Source organism: Arachis ipaensis, chromosome B6 (assembly GCF_059453495.1).
Source record: "Arachis ipaensis isolate K30076 ecotype BB chromosome B6, ASM5945349v1, whole genome shotgun sequence".
Classification (NCBI taxonomy): Eukaryota; Viridiplantae; Streptophyta; class Magnoliopsida; order Fabales; family Fabaceae; genus Arachis; species Arachis ipaensis.
Genome location: NC_142441.1, coordinates 51329347 through 51345972, shown reverse-complemented (window position 1 = coordinate 51345972; position 16626 = coordinate 51329347). Strand labels below are relative to the sequence as shown.

The following is a 16626-nucleotide window of genomic DNA, read 5'->3' as shown; positions in this document are numbered from 1 at the left end:
TCCAGAACCAAAGGACACCCTAGACTCCCCTTCATCCAGTAGCACAAGCAGCCCAGGCGAACCAAACACTGGAGGCGACGCTTCTAGCCCTCCCTTGCTCCTTACTGATGGCACAGAGGACCGTGCCAAACCTTAAGTGTGGGTAGGTCAGTCCCTGATTTCCGGAGGTAACTTCTCTCTTTTAACACCAACATTTTAGCTTTTCTTTTGTTAGATAAGATAGATTTCATGATAATAATTGTTTGCATGTATGTTCTACTTGGTTGAAGTAATAAGTTTCTTCTCAAGATCCTATTTTATAGCATTTCACTAGTTTAAATTGAAAATTTGTGTTAAACTTGTTTGAGGATTCTAATTTGGAACATGAATTATAGCTAAGAACATACAACCCGTGAAATTTGAGCTTAATTACATGGTTACATTATTTAGCCATAAATTTTTATTCTTGTGTGTTCTCTTCTCTATAATTGCAATCTTTGCTTTGTTCCATTCTATATGTCCATTGTTTAGTGTATTTACATGCTTGCATACGATTGAGGCCATCATTTGTTACTAGCTCACTTACCCCAAATAGCCTACCCTTTCAATCACCTTTGTTTGCCACCTCGAGCCTTTTAATCCCCTTCTTTTCTATATTTTACCACATCACTAGCCTTAAGCGGAAAAATAATTAATTACCCCAAGTAAATCTTTGGTTAGCTTAAGTTAGAGATTGTGTATCAATTAAGTGTGGGGAACTGTGGGAACTTGGGTTGATGAAAGTGTGTTGTGTTTTAGTGACAAAAGTATTGGGAATTTGGGTGCATACTCTTATGAGACCAGAAAAATTAAAAACTCATGTGCATTGATATGTTGTGTTTGCTTTCATGATGAAAAAAAAAGAGAGAAAAACCAAAAATATTCAAATAATTAAGTAAATAAGTGAATAAGGGGACAAAATTACCGCAATGTTAAGTTTAATAAAAGATCAATGCATATGTGATGAAATTAAAGAAAACTTGATGCATGAGTATGTCATGCAAAAGTGGAAATTTTGGGTAGCTAGGCATGATTTTGGAATTACGTAGAGTATGTGTGTGTGTTAGGTGAGAGCTTGGGTTAGTCAAAGATTCATATTATAGCTCACTTGGCCATACATATATCCTCACCCTTACCTTAGCCCCATTACAACCTTGAAAAGACCTCAGGATGTTTGCATTGGTATACTAAATTTTTGTTGATTGGTTAGAGGGAGAACAAAGTTTTAGAAAGCATGACTAGAGAAGATGTGAGTGAATTAACCCTAGACACTTGAGAGAGTTAAAGTGATATACACTACCAGTGAGGGTTCAATGCTTGATTCTATGTTTCCTGCTTTCATGAGCTATCTTCCTACAAGTTTGCTTGTCTTTTATTGCATGATTTGAATTAGTGAAATCATATTTATATTTGTCTTGGAGACCTTGTTTACTTCTAACCAAGTGGACAGAAGCATCTTAGCATATAGTTGCATTCATATCTAGGTTGCATTTCATGAGTTTTACTTTCCCTAATTCATTCCTTTTATCTCCTTGAGCTTAGCATGAGGACATGCTAATGTTTAAGTGTGGGGAGTGATGACAAGTCATCTTATGTTAGTTTTACAAGCATTTTTCATTTGTTTCATTAGGTTTTATGCACTTTCTTGCACAATAAGTAAGTAATTGGAGTGGATATTCATGATTATGTTGAATCAATCAAACCTCATTTATTTTACACAAAATCAAGGTTTTATGCTAGAATTAATTGATTCTATAAATGATGCAAGGATCTTGTGATTTTGGTGAGACTTTCATTGGTTGTTTGGTTGCTTGTAGGTGAAGAAATAAGAAAGAAAGGGAAGCAATCAGGAAAGCGCTACGTTCTCTTTGTGAACGCCGCACTCAGCAACGCTTTCTGGATAGCGTTCACTTTGGAAGTGAACGTGGCGTTCACTTTGTGAACGTTTTCGTGCAGTTCAGCTTGGGAGCCAAGGCCTAGTGCCATCCACACACTAAGGGCGCTCAAAATTTCAACGTAGCGCTGCTCAACCAAGGGAGCGCTAGGAGAAGTGCTCAACCAAGGGAGCGCTAGGTAGCGCTTGGCAAGTGAACTTAGTGCTCACTAAAGGAGCGCTAAAGAGGGGAATGCACTCACCATAAGGAGAGCGCTCAAAAATTGAGCGCATCGTTCAATAGGTGAATGCTAGGGGAGGCAACAATGCGCACCAAATTGGCGCACCAAAAGGAAGTGAACACAGCGTTCACTAATTGCACGGAACACTCCACCGGAGCTATAATGCAACCTTGATCCACTTGAACCAAGCCACCCCTGACCCACTCTTCTTCAAGTCCAAAGTAAAAAGCCCATTCCAATGCTCAATGACTGAAAATAGAAAGTGTATAAATAGGAGCAATTTTGATTTGAGAAAGGACCTTTACTTCACATTTTACTTTTACCTTTTTTGCTCTCTTTTAAATTTTCATCTTAGAATTTGAGAAATTGGGGATTAGATCTAAGTTTTCTTTCAGTTTGTTCTTTCTTCTGCAATTTTTATTTTCTGTTTTGGGTTTTGGATTCAGATTGAAGAACACCACTGAAATTCTTCATCTAAGAATTATCTTTCACTTTTCCTTTTTATAGTTCTAAGAATTTGAAATTGAATTTTAACTTCCTTTTCTGCTTTCATTCTACTTCTTCTGTAGTTTCTTCAAGAGAGTGATTGAGATCTAGATCTGCTTTCTGCTCTTGTTACTCTTTTACAATTGTCAATTTCTTTTTTAGAATTTCATAATTGATCTAAGTTTTCTTGTTGTTTTATTTCTTCAAGCAATTTTCCATTTCTGTTTTGCTATTGAGATCCTGACCTGAATCTCTTCATCTCATAGCTCTCTGATTTACTTTAATTTACATTTTCTAGTTCAATTTGAATCCCAACACCCAATTCCCTTTATTCTTCATGCAATTTAAGTTTCCTAGCAATTTAGATTCTGCAATTTAACTTTCTTGCACTTTAAGTTTCAGTCATTTACTTTTCTTGCAATTTAAGTTTCAGCTCTTTTAATTTCTTGCACTTTAAGTTTCTGCAATTTACCTCTTCTGCACTTTACTTTTCTGCCCAATTTACTTTCTGCACTTTAACTTTCTGCAATTCACTTTCTGTAATCAAAATTTCACTTAAATCATCAACTATTTGCTTAACTAAATTCATCACCTAACTAAATTTGCTCAATCCATCAATCCTTATGGGATCGACCTCACTCTTGTGAGTTATTACTACTTGATGCGACCCGGTACACTTGCCAGTGAATTTGTGTGGAAATCATTTTTCCCTCACCAAGTTTTTGGTGCCGTTGCCGGGGATTGATTCAGATTGACAATGATTAAGTAGGGTGATAATCTAGATTAAGCACTTTTTCTTTATTTTTGTTTGGCATTCTAACTGTTTGAGTTTTTGTTTAAGCTAACATTAATCTCACTCTAGCAGTAGAGTGTTTCATTTGAGTTTCTAGTTTTGTTTGTATGTCAGGAGGAAGAAGAGGTGAGTCCACCTCCTTTGATTCTGAACCGGAGAAAACACTCTTGAGAAGAAGAAGAGAAGCAAAGGGAAAGGGAGTTATAGGAGAAGCAGAATCAGAAGAAGAGGATCAAGAAATGGAAGGGAATGCCCCTAATCCACCTGATGGTGTGGCCAACAACAATGGCCAACCTCGGAGAAGAGTCTTAGCTTCTTACACTATCCCTAACCCAAGGAATTGTGGGAGCATCATCCTAACCCCCAATGTCCATGCTAATAACTTTGAACTCAAACATCAATTGATTACCCTGGTTCAGAATAATTATCAATATGAAGGAAGTGCTGCTGAAGATCTAAACCAACACCTCTTTGTGTTTTTAAGAATCTGTGACACTGTGAAAACCAATGGAATCCACCCTAACATATACAAGCTTCTTTTATTTCCATTTTCACTGAGAGACAAAGGCACACATTGGTTAGAAACCTTCCCTAAAGAGAGCATCACCTGATGGGATGATTTGGTTAGCAAATTTCTAGCCAAATTCTATCCACCCCAAAGAGTCATTAAGCTAAAAATTGATGTGCAAACCTTCAGACAGCAAGAAGGAGAATTATTGTATGAAGCTTGGGAGAGGTATAAAGCTCTAATCAGATGGTGTCCAGAGGGAATGTTCAGTGAATGGGTGGAGTTGCAGAATTTCTATGAAGGCTTGTCCTTACCTTCAAGGAAAGCTTTGGATTATTCATCAGGAGGATCTTTGCAAATGATGAAAACTGCTCAAGAGGCACAAGATCTCATAGACATGGTAACCAACAATGAGTATTTCTACTCCTCTAAAAGGCAAGCATCCCCAAAGAAAGGTGTATTTGAGCTTGAAGGAGTTGATGCCATATGAGCACAGAATAAACTCATACACCAGCAGTTTCAACAGCAAATTGAAACAACGTCAAAGAGGATGGATGGACTACAACTTGCAGCAGTGAGCACAACTAATCAATCACCAGTGGTGTGGGGGGTAGCAGGAGGAAAACTATGAAGAGCAGCAACCTGAACAAGTGTAGTACATGCACAATCAAGGCTCTGGATCAAATAATTTTCATGGAGATACTTACAACTCATCTTGGAGAAACCACCCAAATCTGAAATGGGGAGAAAGGTCAAAATTCAATTCTCTTGTCGATCAGGCGACACCCGAATTTGAACTGGGGAAAAAGGATTTGCATTCCCCCGCCTTACCGCTCGGCCATGCCGCCAAAACGATATATATATGAGAATACCCTTTTTTTTATTGAAAAAGAGATATGCACTTTGATCGACAAACGCAATAATGGATGGACAAAAAGGGAACCGTTACCAGAACCAGCAACCTTGGCAAAGAAACTCAAACCAAAATAACTTCAGAAACACAAACCATCAAAACCATCAAAACACTAACCAAAACCAATATAGAAAATCACAAAACAATCAACCCCCACCCAACTACTATCCACCCAATAACCCATCCACTAACCAAAATAACTATCATCCACCCTCAACATCCCATAATTAACCACAACCACCCCAAGAATCTCAAAAGATCTCCAACTTGGAGATGATGATGGAAAAGATGATCAAGCATCAAGAATTGGCCAACAAAAACCATGAAGCTTCACTGCGAAATTTAGAGAGGCAAATTAGCCAATTGTCCAAGCAAACAGCAGCTGAAAGAGCACCCAATGCACTGCCAAGTGACAACATTCCTAACCCCAAGGAAGAATACAAAACAATCCAATTAAGGAGTGGAAGAACCTTGGAGAATGGCAAAGAAGCTAACAAGAAGCCTGTAGGGAATAATATTGGCAGCAAGAAGCAAGTAGGAGAAAAAGATAAGCAAGATCAAGAAAAGCTCAAGGAGAAGGATGAGGATCCTCAATCTTCAAAGAAGGGTAAGCAAAGTATAGAGGAGCCTCCACAAGAATAGAGGAAGGAAGTGAAGACTTACACCCCTCCTCTGCCATATCCTCAAAGATTGCAAAAGGAGCTAAAGGATCAACAGTTCCCAAAGTTTTTAGAAGTTTTTAAGAAGCTGGAGATCAACATTCCACTTGCTGAAGCTCTAAAACAAATGCCTTTATATGCAAAATTTCTCAAAGAGCTCATCAATAAGAAAAGGAGCTGGAATGAGAAGGAGACAGTAATCTTGACCCAAGAATGCAGTGCTATCATCCAAAGAGGTCTTCCACCAAAGCTCAAAGATCCAGGAAGCTTCATCCTATCTTGCACTATAGGGAATAGAACATTGAACAAAGCCCTATGTGATCTAGTAGCCAGCATCAACTTGATGCCTCTCTCATTAATGAAGCAGCTTGCAATAGAGGAACTCAGGCCAACTAGAATGTCACTTCAAATGGCTGATAGATCGCTCAAAATACCTAATGGAGTTGTGGAGAATTTGTTAGTGAAAGTACGAGAATTCATATTTCCTGCTGACTTTGTCATTTTGGACATGGAGGAAGAAGGACACAACTCAATCATCTTGGGGAGGCCCTTTCTAGCCGCAGCAAGGGCTATAATTGATGTAGAAAATGGAGAAATCACACTAAGAGTACATGATGAAAAGATGATCATCAATGTATTTAAAGCCATGAAATATCCCCCTAAGAAAGAAGAGCATATGAGAGTGGAAATGGTGGAAGAAGTAGAGACGTTGTTACTTGAGGCCAACAACTAGGAGGAACAAGAAGTGGAAACAGAAGTGGAACAAGATTTAATAAGAGAGGAAGTAGTAGAAATCTCCTCTGAAGGCAAGACAGAAGAAAAGTCAAAACAAGAGTTAAAGCCTCTTCCCCCTCATCTCAAGTATGTATTTCTTGGAGAAGCAGAGGCCCTGCCAGTGATCATAAATTCCTCCTTGAACATAGAAGAAGAAATAAAGCTGATCGAAGTGTTGAAAGCTCACAAGACAGCCTTGGGTTGGACAATTGATGATATCAAGGGCATAAGCCCTACCATCTGTATGGACAAAATTCTATTGGAGGAAGATTCAAGGCCTGTAGTTCAACCCCAAAGAAGCCTTAACCCAACCATGAAGGAGGTGGTTCAAAAAGAAGTGATGAAGCTATGGAATGCTGTAATCATATACCCAATCTGTGACAGCTCTTGGGTGAGCCCAGTACAAGTAGTGCCAAAGAAAGGTGGCATGACTGTCATCTTCAATGAGAAGAATGAACTCATTCCCACAAGGACAGTGACTGGGTGGAGGATGTGCATAGATTATAGAAGATTAAATGATGCTACAAGGAAAGATCATTTTCCTCTCCCATTCATCGACCAGATACTGGAAAGATTGGCTGGCCATGCATACTATTGCTTCTTGGACGGGTACTCTGGATACAATCAAATAGTGGTGGATCCCAAGGATCAAGAAAAGACTTCCTTCACCTGCCCATTTGGAGTCTTTGTTTATAGAAGGATGCCCTTTGGGCTGTGCAATGCCCCTGCAACTTTTCAAAGGTGTATGCTTTCTATATTTTCTGACATGGTGGAAAAAGTTTTAGAAGTCTTCATGGATGATTTTTCTGTCTTTGGCAGTTCATTTATCACCTGCTTGCATCATTTAACTCTTGTTTTGAAAAGATGCCAAGAAACTAATTTGGTATTGAATTGGGAGAAATGCCATTTCATTGTTCCTGAAGGGATAGTTCTTGGGCATAAGGTTTCAAGCAAAGGTATAGAAGTTGACAAAGCAAAAATAAAAATCATTGAAAATCTTCCTATACCTGTTAATGTGAAAGCAGTAAGAAGTTTTCTTGGACATGCTGGTTTTTACAGGAGATTCATCAAAGATTTTTCAAAAATAGCAAAACCACTAAGCAATTTGCTAGTGATTGATAATCCTTTCATCTTTGATGACAATTGCAAGCATGCCTTTGAAAATTTAAAAAGAAAACTCACTACAACACCAATCATCACACCCCCAGATTGGGAATTGCCTTTTGAACTTATGTGTGATGCAAGTGACTTGCAATTGGTGCTGTATTAGGGAAAAAGAAAGACAAGCTGCATCATGTTATATACTATGCTAGCAAGGTGTTAAATGAAGCACAGAAAAATGATACCACCACCAAGAAAGAGCTCTTAGCAATTGTATATGCATTTGATAACTTTAGACAATACTTGATTGGTTCAAAGGTTATAGTATATACTGATCATGCTACTCTCAGGTATCTCATGTATAAACATGATTCAAAGCCAAGGCTTATTAGGGGGATGTTGCTGCTACAAGAATTTGACATTGAAGTGAGAGATAGGAAAGGGAATGAGAACCAAGTGGCAGACCATTTGTCAAGACTATCACAAGAAGCTAATCAAGCCTCACATCCAGTGAACGAAAGCTTTCCAGATGAACACCTTTTGCAAATCCAACAAGCTCCCTGGTTTGTAGATATTACAAAATACAAGGTTGGAAGGAAGATTCCCCAAGAATTCACCAAGGAACAAGTGAAGAAGCTGCTAAATGAGGCCAAGAAATTCTTATGGGATGAACAATTCTTATTCAAGAGGTGTCTAGATGGAATGATTAGGAAATGTGTTCCTGAGAGTGAGATGAGAGACATACTATGGCATTGTCATGGTTTAGCTTATGGTGGACATTTTGGACCAGAAAGAACAGCAGCCAAAGTACTTCAAAGCGGATTTTATTGGCCAACCATATTCAAGGATACTAGAGAGTTTGTTCATCAATGCAATGAGTGCTAAAGAGCTGGAGGATTAACAAGAAGGAATGAGATGCTTCAGAACTACATCTTGGAGGTAGAACTCTTTGATCTTTGGGGCATAGATTTTATGGGCCCTTTTCCACCTTCATATTCTTTTAAATACATACTTGTAGCAGTAGAGTATGTCTCAAAGTGGGTGGAAGCCATGGCAACAACCAACTGTGATGCACAAATTGTCCTTCAATTCCTTAAGAAGCACATTTTTACTAGATATGGAGTGCCTAAGGGTATTGTCAGTGATGGTGGTAGTCACTTTTGCAACAAACAGATGGAGAAACTACTTCACAAATATGGGGTGATGCATAAAGTAGCCACAACATATCACCCACAGACTAATGGCCAAGCAGAGCTTGCAAATAGGGAGTTGAAGAGGATTTTGGAGAAAACAGTGGGGAATACAAGAAAGGATTGGGCCAGAAAATTAGAAGATGCTCTCTGGGCATATAGAATAGCATTCAAAACTCCTATTGGAAAGTCTCTTTTTCAGTTGTTATCTGGCAAGTCTTGTCACCTTCCTGTAGAGCTTAAGCATAAAGCTTTCTAGGCCGCTAAACTCCTCAACCTTGATTCTCAGGCAGCAGGAGAGAAGAGGCTATTGCAATTAAATGAGTTGGATGAGTTTAGACTGGAAGCCTATGAAAATGCTAAGATATACAAGGAAATAGCCAAGAGATGGCATGACAAAAGGATCTCAAAGAAGGAGTTCAAACCAGGACAGCAAGTACTCTTGTATAACTCCAGGCTCAAAGTTTTTCTTGGCAAACTCAAGTCTAAATGGACTGGTCCCTACTTGGTAACAAAGGTTCTCCCTTATGGAAGTCTTGAACTCATAGATAAAGCAATAAAGAACAATTTCATAGCAAATGGTCACAGGGCAAAGCATTATTTGGGAGGCCCTTGGGACAAAGAGAAGGAGATTCAGAAGCTAAGTTGAGCAAGAATGAAGGATGTCAAGCTAGTGACATTAAAAGAGTGCTTGTTGGGAGGCAACCTAACCAGAGGTAGTTTTCTTTTTGTAAACTATTTCAATAAAAAGGTTAAGTAGACTACTCTATATTGCAAGGAGCAAAGTTTGGTGTTCCACCAAAAATCTCATTTAAAAACACATTTCAACCTTCTGTATAAATGGTTACTAACTCCAAGCAATCAGGGAAACCACTAAACCATTGTCTATTTTCTAGTTTTTAGTTTTATTACTTTTAGCAAAAGTACAAGGTTTAATGTAATTAATGCATCATAGACAGTAGCAAGGGACTAAGTTTGGTGTTCCCTCACCAAAGTAAGTTCAAGAACCTACAATAATTCATGCATGCTAACCATCTGCCTAAGTGTTTGGAAAAACAAGCAACTTCCAATAATTGTGCAGAAAAGACACTCAGCCTCTTAAAAGAATAATCACCAAGGGTGATGCAAAAGTAAAAGATGATGATAACAAAAAAGAAAAGCTGCAAGACACTCCTGAGAGGTTGTATTGTCATAAAATTTATTCTGCTTTGAAATATTCTGAATGAGAAGCTGCTGTTTACCTTGATGCTTAGTGTAAATAGTGCAAATTTTGATGTCTGTTAAATGCACTAGTGGAAATGCTTGTCTTCATCTTCATCTGCATTAAATTCATGTCTTGTTTCCCTTTTACATCAATAAGAGAAAATGTTTGAAATAGAAAGTGATTGTCCAATGTGGTAGGAATTAGAATGAAATTCAGTGGTGGTAATTGCTTGATTGGATGATAAGCTCAATAATAAAAGCTGCAGAATAGAATATCTCTTATAGTGTGAACTTAGTTGCTGTTATAAAACCTTTTATTAATGAACATCCCTGGAAAATAAAGAAAAGTAAGAAGGAAAAAGAAAATAAAAGCCAAGGATTGGCAACAAAAATGAAAGAAACAAACAATAAGGCTAGACACCAATAGCTTGGACCTTAGGACATATGTTTGTGAAGCTTCTTGTACTAGGATCTGCTTGGACAATTAGGTTCTGAGGAGTCTTTTAAAACTTGGTAACTTGGATTAACTAATCCGGGATTACCAACCGAATGTCCATTATCAAGAGCATCCTAGTTACAAAGGATTTAGTGATCCAAAGAGATGCTGGGCATCAATGTTCTTAAGAAGAATTGTGAGCCAAGTGTCTGTAGTGATGAAGTGTTGAGAAAAATTTGAGCCAAAAGGGTGCTGCAACACTTGACACTAAGCCACCATTGAGAAATAAGGTTTTGAAGCAAAATAAAGAAGGAAAAAATCCAACAGAGACCAATGAAAGAACAAGGAATTATAGCAGCAACTCTATTGAATCTTCAAAGAGGCATTTCATATCTATCAGCAAAGAATAATTGAGCCGCATTTTGTCTGCATAAAACCCCATAGGCTAAATTCTATTACCTGCTAAATAAGGACATGTATGCTTCTCTGTTTGATTTCATTTCTTCTCATGTTTAGTGCTTGCTTGGGGACAAGCAAGGTTTAAGTTTGGTGTTGTGATGACAAGTCATCTTATGCTAGTTTTACAAGCATTTTTCATTTGTTTCATTAGGTTTTATGCACTTTCTTGCACAATAAGTAAGTGATTGGAGTGAATTTTCATGATTATGTTGAATCAATCAAACATCATTTATTTTACACAAAATCATAGGTTTTATGCTAGAATTAATTGATTATATGAATGATGCAAAGATCTTGTGATTTTGGTGAGACTTTGATTGGTTGTTTGGTTGCTTGTAGGTGAAGAAATGAAAAAGAAAGGGAAGCAATCAGGGAAGCGCTACGTTCTCTTTGTGAATGCCACACTCAGCAACGCTTTTGGGATAGCGTTCACTTCGGAAGTGAACGTGGCATTCACTTTGTGAACGTTTTTGTGAAGTTCAGCCTGGGAGCCAAGGCCTCGTGCCATCCACCCACTAAGGGCGCTCAAAATTTCAATGTAGCGCTCAACCAAGGGAGCGCTAGGCAGTGCTCGGCAAGTGAACTTGGCGCTCACTAAAGGAGTCCCAAAGAGGGGAATGCGCGCACCATAAGGAGAGCGCTCAAAAATTGAGCACAGCGTTCAATAGGTGAACGCTAGGAGAGGCAACAATGTGTACCAAATTGGCACACCAAAAGAAAGTGAACGCAGCGTTCACTAATTGCACGGAATGCTCCACTGGAGCTACAATGCAACCTTGATTCACTTGAACTAGCCACCCCTGACCCACTCTTCTTCAAGTCCAAAGCAAAAAGCTCATTCCAATGCTCAATGACTGAAAATAGAAAGTGTATAAATAGGAGCAATTTTGATTTGAGAAAGGACCTTTACTTCACATTTTACTTTTACTTTTTTTGCTCTCTTTTAAATTTTCATCTTTGAATTTGGAAAATTGGGGATTAGATCTAAGTTTTCTTTCGGTTGTACTTTCCTTTGCAATTTTTATTTTCTGTTTTGGGTTTTGGATTCAAATTGAAGAACACCACTGAAATTCTTCATCTGAGGATTATCTTTCACTTTTCCTTTTTATAGTTCTAAGAATTTGAAATTGAATTTTAAATTCCTTTTCTGCTTTCATTCTACTTCTTCTGCAGTTTCTTCAAGAGAGTGATTGAGATCTAGATCTGCTTTCTGTTCTTGTTACTCTTTTCCGATTGTCAATTTCCTTTTTAGGATTTCATAATTGATCTAAGTTTTCTTGTTGTTTTGTTTCTTCAATCAATTTTCCATTTCTGTTTTGCTATTGAGATCCTGATCTGAATCTCTTCATCTCATGGCTCTCTGATTTACTTTAATTTACATTTTCTAGTTCAATTTGAATCCCAACACCCAAATCCCTTTATTCTTCATGCAATTTAAGTTTCCTAGCAAATTAGATTCAGAAATTTAAGTTTCTTGCACTTTAAGTTTCAGTCATTTACTTTTCTTGCAATTTAAGTTTCAGCTTTTTTAATTTCTTGCACTTTAAGTTTCTACAATTTACCTCTTCTGCACTTTACTTTTCTGCCCAATTTACTTTCTGCACTTTAACTTTCTGCAATTCACTTTCTGTAATCAAAATTTCACTCAAATCATCAACTATTTGCTTAACTAAATTCATCACTTAACTAAAGTTGCTCAATCCATCAATCCCTATGGGATCGACCTCACTCTTGTGAGTTATTACTACTTGATGCGACCCGGTACACTTGCCGGTGAGTTTGTGTGGAATCATTTTTCCCTCATCAGGGAGTTTGATAAACCGCTATTTTATGGTTTATCTTGTGCTCAATTGAGTGATTATCAAGTCTTTACACACTTATTCATACTAATTGCATGATTTTACAATTTCTTCCCAATTTTATTCTATGGTTGAAAACTTGCTTCCTAAGCCTTTAAATTGTGTATTTTAATTCCCCTTTATACCATTCGATGCCGTGATCTGTGTGTTCAGTGTTTTCAGGCTTTATAGGGCAGGAATCTTGGAGGATGGAAAGGAAGCTTGCAAAAATGGAAGGATCACAAGAAATAAAGGAGACAACCACCGAGCATCGACGCGCACGCATGGCTCACGCGTGCGCGTGATCTGGAGATTTTCACAGCGATGCGTGCGCGTACCTGACGCGTACGCGTGACAAGCGAGATTGCAAGCGACACGTGCGCGTACCTGATGCGTACGTGTGACATGCGCCACGTGCAGAAATCGCAGAAAATGCTGGGGGCAATTTTGGGCTGAGTTTGGACCCAGTTTTCGGCCCAAAAACACAGACTAGAGCCAGGGGACAAGCAGAGACTCGACACACATTCCCATTCGTATAGTTTTAGTTTTAGTTTTGAAGCTTAGAGTGAAATTACACTTCCTATAGGTTTCCTTCACATTCATAAATTTCTAGTTTTTATGCTTTTGATGCCTTTGCTTTGGATATTGAGAAGAGTCATTACATCCATTGAAGTCGCTATTATTCTAGTTTGCTTTCTTATTCCTTTACTCTTTTGATTACTTATTAACCCTGTTCAGATAAGGATGTTGCATTTTGGGATTTATTAATGCAAAGAATTACTTTTACCTTTAATTAATTTTTTGTTCCTATTTTATTTAATTTATCATGTCTTCTTCTTATATGTTTGTGAACGTTACACTCATGTCAATGGAGTAGACTCCCAACTTGACTTGGGGGTTGATTAAAAGGAGACCCTTGAGTTGGAATGCTCAAGTGATTAGTTAAATTGGAAGTAGTTGGCTAACTCTTTAGGCACTAACGTTAATCCTTCCCAAGGTAGAGAATTAGGATTTGTGAATAAGAGTTAGCTCAATCATTTGACTTTCCTTTATTTAGTAAGGGTTAACTAAGTGAAAACAACAGCCTCTTGCAATTCCACTTGGGAAAATCCAACAAGGATAGAACTTCCAATTAATCTACCCCTGGTCAAGGCTTTTATTTGATTATATAAATTCTCTCACTAATTTTCATTGCTTTAAATTACAATTATTTATTTTCCTGTTCTCCAACTCTTAAAATTTCGCATAAAACTCCTAACTAATAAAATAGCACCCTTTTGTCAACTCGTTGGGAGATGACCTGGGGTATCTACTCCTAGTATTTTTATTCTAATTTTGTGACAACCCTTATAAATTGATAAGCGGATTTTTGCTGGTTAAGAACTGTACTCGCAGTGTTATTTCCATATTAATTTCTTAATCGGCTAATTTCCACCACGTCCCCCGCTCAACCACAACTTCAGAAACCTAAGTCTCCATCTTCTAAACTCATACGAAAAATTTCCAATTTAGCTCACTAACCTATCTTTATTAGTCTTAAGGTCTAATTACTAGATAGTACTCTTAAACAGCATTGGGAGGAATTTCGGAAGGTTAGAGAACCCTTAAAAACGAAGAAAAATCATTTTTCAGCAAAACAGGGTGTATGCGTACGCATCAATTATGTATGCATATGCATATAAACAATTTGGCCCATTTCGCGTACGCATAGGTGCTAAACAGAATGGCATTTATGCGTTTGGGGGGTATGCATACTTATGCACTCCCAGACTTAGAAAATTTTGCAAAGTTACAGAAATTAGTTTTAAACCCCTAAATTTAAACGTTTATAAATTCCTCCACAAAAATCCATTTTCATCAAACTTTATATCAATTTAAATATATTTGAATGAGCTTTAATTTAACAAAAATTTCAACTAATTTAAAAAACTGAGGCTCGAGTTATGATCCATCAAAGTTCACCAAAAACTAGTTTTTACCAACACTTCACAAGGTTCTCAAACTTCCAAAGTTCACAACCAAACCAAATTAAAACCACATCAAAATCTTATTTGCATCAGAACTTACCCTTTTGTATCTCATTTCACCATTCTTACCAAATTTCCACTCGGATTACATAATCCTCAACCCCAAATATCAAATATATCACACTAAAACCATTTAACCCTCACTAACTTACTTAGATTTTTATCAACCTCCTCGATTCCTCAACTCAATCAAAATCAAAGCTCACCATCACCACCAATTATTTACAACACCAACCACAATATTCCATACTCATTATCATTATTAACATTCATAATCCAACATAAATAATCACCATCCCAGTCCATCAAAGTCATCAAAAACATCAAGAATTCATCAAATATCATCAACATCAATAATTCCTCAACAATCACCGTCACCCACAAAAATCAATAACCACTAGCAATTAACATCAATCCATCATCATATTAGAATCCACCACAATGATACCTCAATATATACATTTATCTCAATTTCCATCATCATGCATATACCACAAACAACCACATATCCAATTCAATCCTATCATATGGTTCACTAGCTTAAGTGTCCAGAAATATTACATTTTACATAGAGGAAATCGAAATCATACCTTGGTCGATTTCCAATATGCTCAAACACCAAACATAATTCCAACAAGCTTCCACCAAGCTCCAACCCACCAAAGCCAAACCAAAAGCCACAACCAACTCTAAAAACAAGCCTCATACATACAACATAACCATGCATTAACAACTAAAGCTCACACTAGACTAAACCTCAAGAACATACAGGTTATTTACCTTATTCAACAGAGATTGGGGCAAAGCCCGACAATTACATGCTACTAGAGATCTCCTAAATAAGCAAAATCACAAAATCTACTCAAAACCAAATCCAAAAATGCAGAAATTCTAGGGCTGGAAGCTGGAGCACGAGTTGAGAATTCTTACCAACAATGGCTAGCTAGAATCGAAGAGCTCAACAGGAGCTTTGCGTGGCTGCAAACGGCTTGTCAATCGGAGCTCCGTAGCTCAAGTTATGGCTCCCGAAAGGTGATGATGAATAGTGTCACCAAACCCTCACCTCTCTTCTCTCTCAATCCGAGCACTCTCTCATATGGGGTGAAAAATGAGCTGATTTGGCTCATTAACTCACTTATATATGTTGGGCCTTAGGCCCAATTTGGGCTGGTCGAGTCTGTTAGCGTTTTAGGTCCATTTGGCCCACTTTGGGCCAAAACGTTTAAGATTAGTGCCCGGCTTTCGTTTCTAAATTATTTTTGTCTTTTCAAAATAGTAAATTTAATTTTCCGAAATCATATTTTCTAAAATACATGGTACTGAACAAACTAGAGCCGGTACTGCCGGCTTAAGCACTAGTACGTGTTTTTACAAAAAATTTTTGAAAAAGATGCTTTTTCCAACTCAGAAAATTCATTGAAATGAAATTTCACCTCTAAAATTTCAAATTAAAACTTCTAAATTTTGAATCTACTCAGGGCACTTAGAAATTATTATTTTATTAAAATGGTTTTACGTGAAAATTTCGGTTCTTACATTCTCCCCTCCTAATAAAATTTTTGCCTTCGGAAATTTGAATTACTCGATATATCCTCCTCGAAGCGTTATACCGTGTCGATATTCTCTCTCTTCTTCCGCTGCATTACTCTGATTATTTGTCACTAAGAGTCCAGATTACTCAGGTACATGCATCAAAAGCCTCCTTCTCCATTGGTCCCTATAACGAATCTCTAAGTTCGGCCAAACTTATGACAACCTTCCATAAGATAAAACTAAGTCAACTGGGTCCTAATAACACATCACAACAACTGTACATGCTTAGCTCTCATTAGCGGATCCAACTCTGTCGCCTCCTTTGAATCCTTGGTGAAAAACTCGGCCTGGTTGCTGACTCCTACCCACATCTCGGTTCCTCCCACGGCGGCAATACATGGATATTTGTCCAGGACGCCCACAAGTATAATATAGATGACTTTCTCTCATCTGGTGGAACTGAAGATTGTTGTCCCTTCTGAAGTCTCCTTGACCTTGAAGATGCTAAGGAGTGTATCCATCTTTCTTAAAGTTCTGTTCCCTTAGTCCAAAGTAATCACCACGAGCTCAGTT

General features: G+C 37.7%; 1 pseudogene; it reads left to right on the top strand.

Moving 5' to 3' along the window:
- The window catches only part of LOC148555543 (uncharacterized), a 193399-nt pseudogene extending 182280 nt beyond the window's left edge, over nucleotides 1-11119 (top strand).
- The last annotated feature ends 5507 nt before the right edge of the window (nucleotides 11120-16626 follow it).